At 39.7% G+C, this 7,359-nt stretch overlaps 1 long non-coding RNA gene across 1 annotated transcript; it reads right to left on the reverse strand.

Moving 5' to 3' along the window:
- LOC104776803 lies at positions 634–1,605 on the reverse strand. Its single transcript, XR_766161.2, has 3 exons — positions 1,201–1,605; positions 1,067–1,120; positions 634–958 (listed from the first exon to the last, which is right to left on the reverse strand). It is a non-coding gene; the product is annotated as an uncharacterized LOC104776803 (long non-coding RNA).

The raw sequence follows: 7,359 nt of genomic DNA on the forward strand, positions 1-7,359 counted from the left end.
AAAATCAATCATAGGTGTTGGAGCAACAAAGAGTGTGGAGTTGATGCCACTACTTGTAGACAAAGATCCTGCAGCGGAGTTGGATATTGCGGCTTATGGAATCCCTTATAACTTTGGGCACAAAACAGGGCGTTTTTGAGGTTTAGGAAAGGAAAGAGAAGAGTTGGGGTTTATGAAGGGAAACTGTCAATTAATGTGAATGAAAAGCTTTGGTTGACAGTAAAATGAATAGTTGTCAAAAAAAAAATGAATAGTTGTTTGTTCAGCTTCGTCTTTCATTTCATTAATTCTTTCATTTCAATCTCTTCATTAATTCTTTGTTCAGCTTCGTTAGGAATTAGGAATCTCTTCATTTCAAACTCATGTTTGGTAAAAGTCATATGATCAAACTTTTGTATTAGGTGTGAAACTAGACTAATCTAGAGTTAAGCTTATCTAGTAAAGTGTCTTTGTTGAGTGTGAAAGAAAGAGAACATGGTGTGTGTCAGAGAGTTGTTAGCTTGCTTTTTTTATTATAAGTATGTATGAAAAACAAGTAAGTGGTATGTAATTTTCGATGATTGAAGTTTAAAAGAAAGAAGTTCTCTCACTCTCTGTTTTTCTCTGAAATCAAAACAAACAACAAACTACAAATCTCAACAGAGTCAATCTCCCTTCACTAAACAAAATCTTTTTAAACTGAACTAGTTTAAAAGTGACAGACAAAAAATTCAACGTGTACAAGATCGTAAAAGTATAGACAAAAGAAAGAGGAGGAAACTAGATTGAAAAAACAGAATGAATTGAATTGAATTGAATCTAAAAGTATAGTCATCGCCCTTTGTGACTTGTTTTGTCCCTTCTTCTTTTTATCTCTGACCTCTCTCCTACTTTGGTGGTGATGGTGTTGGAGAACTAGTGGAGATAGAGAGGAGAAAGCTGTGGCTTGTGGGATCTTTGGTATATGTTGCCAAGAAATCTGTAAGAAAAGAATGAATTGAATTGAATCTAAGACATGAGAGAATCATCTACTACATGATTGAATTGAATTGAATTGAATTGAAAGACATTGTTGAGAATCTACTACCTTTATTGATTGACTGACTTTGAGTCAAAGACATTGTTGGGATCTTCTCCATATCTGCAACAATAAGCCCTTCAATAAGAACCCACAAACCCAAGAAGATAAAGAAAGAGATTGAAAAAAAGAAAGGCACATACCTTTGAGTAAGGAACTCATGAGATCGTTCGATAGATGGGTCAGACCATATAAGTCTATCGATTCCAGGTGAGTATCAAAACAGACATGCCCTTCTTTGAAGGAATCTACAAGATCATAAAACGCCTCGAAGTGACCATTAGACAAACCCAGACAGTTCTTAACTTTCTGGCCAGCGGACAGAGATGGAGACTTCTCCTTGCAGGGCGACCCTTGATATTAACATCTTCCGCGCACCATCTTTCACCACGATCTCTACTCGAAGACATATTAGAACAAATTCACGAGAATTTAGGGCTTTTTCTTTAGAACGTTAAGAAATTTGGAATCTTGTGGGAGTTGGAGAGACGAGAGAACTTAAGGGTTCTCTTATAGAAAGAGTCAGAGAATTTTTGGGATTTGTGAGAGAGTAGAGAACTTAGGGTAATTAAACTAAAATTTTAGATGCTTAAAAGGGAGAAAGCGAGGAGCCAACAATCTAACGGTTATTAAAAAAATCCTTTACGATTCCGCCACGTGGCAATATTCGAATAAAACAACCGTTGGAAGTTCTTTACAATTGCGCCACTTGGCAAAAGCCATGGGAAAAGAAAATTCCCGTTTGAGGAGAAAGTCAAAATTGAAAATTGTTTTTTTTTTTAACAACTTTTATTAGAAATTGTGATATGTTACATAGTCTTGAAATAACCATCTCCGTAAATACAATGGAGGGTAAAAATAAACACGAGCCATTCTTGTTGAAGATGAGCATATTTTGCTATTCTATCAGCCATCTGGTTACACTCTCTTCGGACAAGCGAGAAAGTTTTAGCAGTGAAAAGATCCGCCCAACTGCGGATATCGACTAGGAGATTTTCCATAGTTATACTCGTGATTCGGTTTTGTAGAAGATCATCCAGTGCTTTGCAGTCTCCTTCTATAATTACTTGTCTGTAACCTCGACACCAAGTCGATTGAAGGGCATATAACAGAGCTAGTCCTTCAGTTTCCAAAGGAGTAGTTGCTTGCATTAGTTTTGAGCTTCCGAATAATAAATATGTTCCTTTATCATCACGTAAGATCCATCCAACACCAATGCTTCCATCATGATAATGAAAGCTTCCATCGTAGTTTACCTTTACAAAATCTGTTGGTTGTGGTTTCCAATGATCGGAGATAGAGGAAGATATTGTCTGAGGATTGCGACGTGATTGTTGTGTAGATGGTTGCGTCGCATCCAACCATTATGTAACATCATCAACAGCTTTTGTGAGAACTGAGGCTGCTTCCCATATCACTTTATTGAAGATAAGATCATTTCGTGTTTTCCATAGTTGCCATCCAATCCAGAACGGAAGATGCTTTTTTCCTGGTTCTGTTGCTGAGTCATACACTCCCAGTAATGCTTCTATATTCTCTTCTAAAGTTGAAGTAAGCATTTGATTCACAGGCAGAGCAGACAATCTCTAGGTTGTTGTGGCATATGGGCAATGAAACAAGAGATGGTTTACAGATTCAATATCTTGACAGCAGCGGTGACAGGTGGCATCTATAGGAATACCTCGACGGTTAAGTTCGGTTCCAGTACCAAGAGCAGCCGATAATACTCGCCAGTAGAAATGTTTGAGCTTCGATGGGATTGTTGTTTCCAAAGTCTAAACTTAAGTAGAGGATTACCTTGTGGTGGAGCTATAGCCGGATTATCATCTGGGAGATGTGTACATAGCCAATATTTTGTCTTCACAGAAGAAATCCCATTCTTTGTGTAAGGCCATATCAGCCTATCCGGACAATGGTGTTGTGGGAGATATATTCGCTGAGCGTGGCCTACGTCATCCATCGATAGATATTGCTGTAGTTTTTGGTTATCCCATTGACGAGTCCCAGTTTGCCAGAGATCCTTAAAGACAGTGCCTAGAGGTAAATAATGTTGTGTTGCAGGTCTAGGTGGATGTGATGGTATCCAAGGATCAATAGCAGGGTTTATTGATTCACCATCACCAACTTGGTATCTTATGCCCTTGAATAATAAGTCACGACCATGTAGTATTGATCGCCAACCATAGGATGGTTGTTTCCCTAAAGTTGCCTTCTGAATATCTATATCTGCAAAATATCTGCTTTTTAGGACTCTTGCAAGGAGGCAATCAGGTGATGTTAGGAGTCTCCACGCCATTTTTAGCCAATAATGCATCATTGAATTTCTCAAGATCTCTAAAGCCTAAGCCATCATCATCTTTTGAATATGTCATTCGCTTCCAGCCTACCCAAGATATTCTTCGTTTTGATTCATCTGAACCCCACCAAAACAGAGATAGGACTGAGTCTATTTCATGACAGATTGTCGTTGGTAGTTTGAAACAACTCATAGCATGTGTGGGCATAGCTAATGCAACTGATTTTATACCAATTCTTCGTCTTCTCCTTTACCCGCTTAACTATATACTCAAACATCTCACACTTCTTCCTTGTAAATTCTTCTGGTAAACCCAAGTACTTACCACAACCTCCCCTTCTTGTGATGTTGATATGACGTCGAACAACTCTTTTTTGATGTTCTTCTACTCTCAAACCAAAAGTGATAGAATATTTGTTGAGGTTAACACGTTGGCCCGATACATCGCCATATTGTTGTAGTATGCGGGCAAGAGATCGACTATTCCTTGAATTTGCTTGAAAAAAGAACAGCGAATCATCCGCAAAGAGTAGATGACTAACCTATGGTCCATTGTTGCTGATAGACAATCCCATGATGTTCCCTTTAGACTCCTCTTGACGATTTTTTTGTGTTAGCATCTCAGCGCATAAGAGGAACAAATATGGTGATATAGGATCACCTTGGCGTATACCCCGATGTGGTATTAGTTCACCATATGGACTCCCATTTACTATAACTGAGTAGGAAATTGAGCGAACCATTGACATGATCCATGTAATCCAAATGTGGTTGAAGCCAAGTTGTATCATTGTTTTTTCAAGAAATTCCCAATCCACTCTGTCATACGCCTTACTCTGTTTTGATTGCCATGTAGCATTTGGATTGATGTTTCCTGGTTTGAAGAGAATGCAGTAACTCATGAGCCACCAAGATGTTATCAGATATATGTCTTCCAGGAACAAATGCCGTTTGTTCCATCGAGATAATCTGAGGTAAGATTGTCTTCAGCCTTCTAGTGAGAATCTTGGAGATGATTTTATAGGAAACATTGCAAAGACTTATGGGCCGGTAATCACTCATTTCTCGTGGTTGATCAATCTTCGGAATGAGGCAAATATGTGTTCTGTTGAGTTGAGATGGCATAACACTGGTCTGGAAATAATATCAGACCCAATAACCTCCCAAAACTGATGATAAAAATGTCCTATCATTCCATGAGGACCTGGAGCACGATCTCCTCTGATATCAAAAGCTGCTCTCTTGATTTCTTCATCTGTAACCATTTGTGAAAGCATTTTGTTCATGTGTTTTGTAACTGGGGTAGAAACATGATCAAAGAAGGAACCCCAATTGTTTTCACATTCTTTCTAGTACTGTTCTTGAAAATACTCAGTAGCAACCAAAAATATCTTCTCATCCCCTATATGTTCATTACCATGTGCATCTTGAATTGAAACCATACGATTCCTTGCTTTACGCGATTTGGCACTCCCATGGAAATATGATGTGTTACGATACCCTTCACTTAGCCATTGTGCTCGACTCTTTTGCTTCCAATATATCTTTTCTTGTAGATAAGCTCTATTCAAAGACTGTTCAATAGTACGAATTTTGTTGTTGTCTGGTAGGCTTTGGTTGAATTCTTCTTCAAGTTGTTCTTTGAGCATATGTATCTCTTCTGCAGAATTAGTAACATTGGATCGTTTCCATTTGGAGATATTCATCCACAGGAACTTAAGCTTGTCAGAGAAACTTCTTAGTGAAGATAGCCTGTTCCAATCCTCTTTCATGGTCTGAAGAAAACCTGCTCTTTCCACTAACCGATGATCAGAACGGAAAATACCCTTTTTAACTCTTGTATCTGACTGAATATCAACGATAACTCGGCGGTGATCTGACTCAATGGGTTCTATAAATGTAGAAATTGATGCAGGAAAAGTTGCAAACCACTCTGTATTTGCTAAAGCTCTGTCTAGGCAACTCTGAATTAACTCCTTTGTACGAACTCCATCCCGTACAATACTGTGCTGACCACTCCAACTGAACTTATTGCATGTATGCTTCCTATCAATCATGTCACAGATAGTTAACATGTCTCTGAAATCTCGAAAAGTATTTTCATCTCTATCGTGGCCACCAAGTTTCTCACTATTACTCATAATCTGATTGAAGTCACCAATCATTATCCAGGCTTCATCACGACTGACAGCATAGCGTTGGAAACGTTCCCATAACTCTGGTCGATATTGTGGATCAGGATGACCATAAATACAAGACAAGTAGAAAGAAGAAATTTTGTCATTAATATAGCAATCTACAAGTCTTGTATCGTGGTACAAGATAGAAACATCTACTGAAGACTTCCAAAGCAAAGCTAGTCCACCACTGAGACCTTGAGGTGGGACAATACAATAATTAGGAAAACCTAATAAAACAGCAATATCTGATACGTAGTTTGTTGGTTGTTTCGTCTCAATGAGGAAGAGTACGTCCAAGAGATATTGACGACAAATCTCTTTAAGGCGTCGAACTGTAGGAGACTTCCCCATCCCCGGACAATTCCAACTGGCTATCCTCATTGATCATCTGGCAGAACCGGGCCCACCGCACCTCCATAATCAGATGTACTTGCATCCATTGGTGAATAAACTCTTCATCGTTTTCTCTGGGTAGATTGTAGTAGAGGAACAGGACGTTTAACCGCTTCGAGAATTCGGTTGCCAGTATGTTCCAGTGCTAGGATTAGCCCCCTACGTCTTGCCTCGGCTTCCGCCGGATCAGGTGTTGCGGTATAGTTATGGTACAGGCTACGTAGATCGCCAATGGTAATCAAATGACCATTGATAGGGACACGTTCCGACATAGTCACCTGTTGATGTTGTAGTGGTGGTAGAGGGAGATGCTCCAGATGTTGTAGATGGATATTGGCTGGTGGAGCAGGCATTGCAGGGAGGTTTGGTAAGTTTAGACCCGGGATATCTGCAGCCTGAACCATGGCATTTGGCGCTGGAGGAGGATTGTGGATATCCACTTCAATAGGATCTGCAGTACACTCAGAGATATCATGTCGTAGAGAAAAACAGCAAAAACAATAGTTCCTCAATCGTTCAAAACGAAAGGAAATCGTAGCCCAATCATTCCCAAATCGGAACCTTCGTTGAAAGAGCACAGGTTGGTCCAGTGGCCACTAAATACAGACTCGAGCAAACTCTACATTACCACCAGCGAAATCATCAATCTCTGAATCAACAATCAGCCCTAGAGTTTCTGCAATGTAGCGGGCTATTGGAGGGGTAAAGAACTGCAAGGGTATGCCACGAATCTGGATCCAGAAATTAATAAATAGGGGGTTAACATCTGGTAAATTGGGTTGCCATGGTTCCATAGCCACCATCCACTCATTGAAACTCCAGGGTCCCCGACGGTATACTAGTTGGAGAGCTTCATTAGATGGAAACAGAAATTGCGACCGCCCATGTTCCACGACTCTGCTAGTGACAAAATTATCCATTCCCCAAAGCCGAGGAAAGAAACGGATCATTGCATGGAGATTTTGCCTCCGGGAATTCGCGGGACGGACAAGGAGGCTGAATTGAGAAACCATAGTTGCTTCTTGACAGAGGTTCACCGGGACTTCAAAAGAACCATTAGCATTCATGTTAACATCGGCCATTTTTGTTGTGAATTGGAACGAAGTAGAATGAAAGACGAAACAATGGGGAAAAAATGAATAAAAGGTGAAAAAGCCAGTGATTACACGACGATATAAATAGTGAGAAAAATAACTACAGAACAATTAGATTGAGAAATCAAATTAGAGATGTGTAAAAGTTGAGAAAGAAAAGGAAAGATAACCGCCCACTCGTGTGAATCCCAACCAACATCGTGGAAAGAAATCCTGAGTAAAAACCGGCAAACTGGTCACGATGAGAGACACCAGAGATAGGCTCCACGGAGGAGAGAGACATCGGTTCCCTTCGCCCGGATTTTCTCTCATTGTTTAATCTGATTTTTTTTTTTTTTT

Source organism: Camelina sativa, chromosome 3, assembly GCF_000633955.1.
Source record: "Camelina sativa cultivar DH55 chromosome 3, Cs, whole genome shotgun sequence".
NCBI lineage: Eukaryota > Viridiplantae > Streptophyta > Magnoliopsida > Brassicales > Brassicaceae > Camelina > Camelina sativa.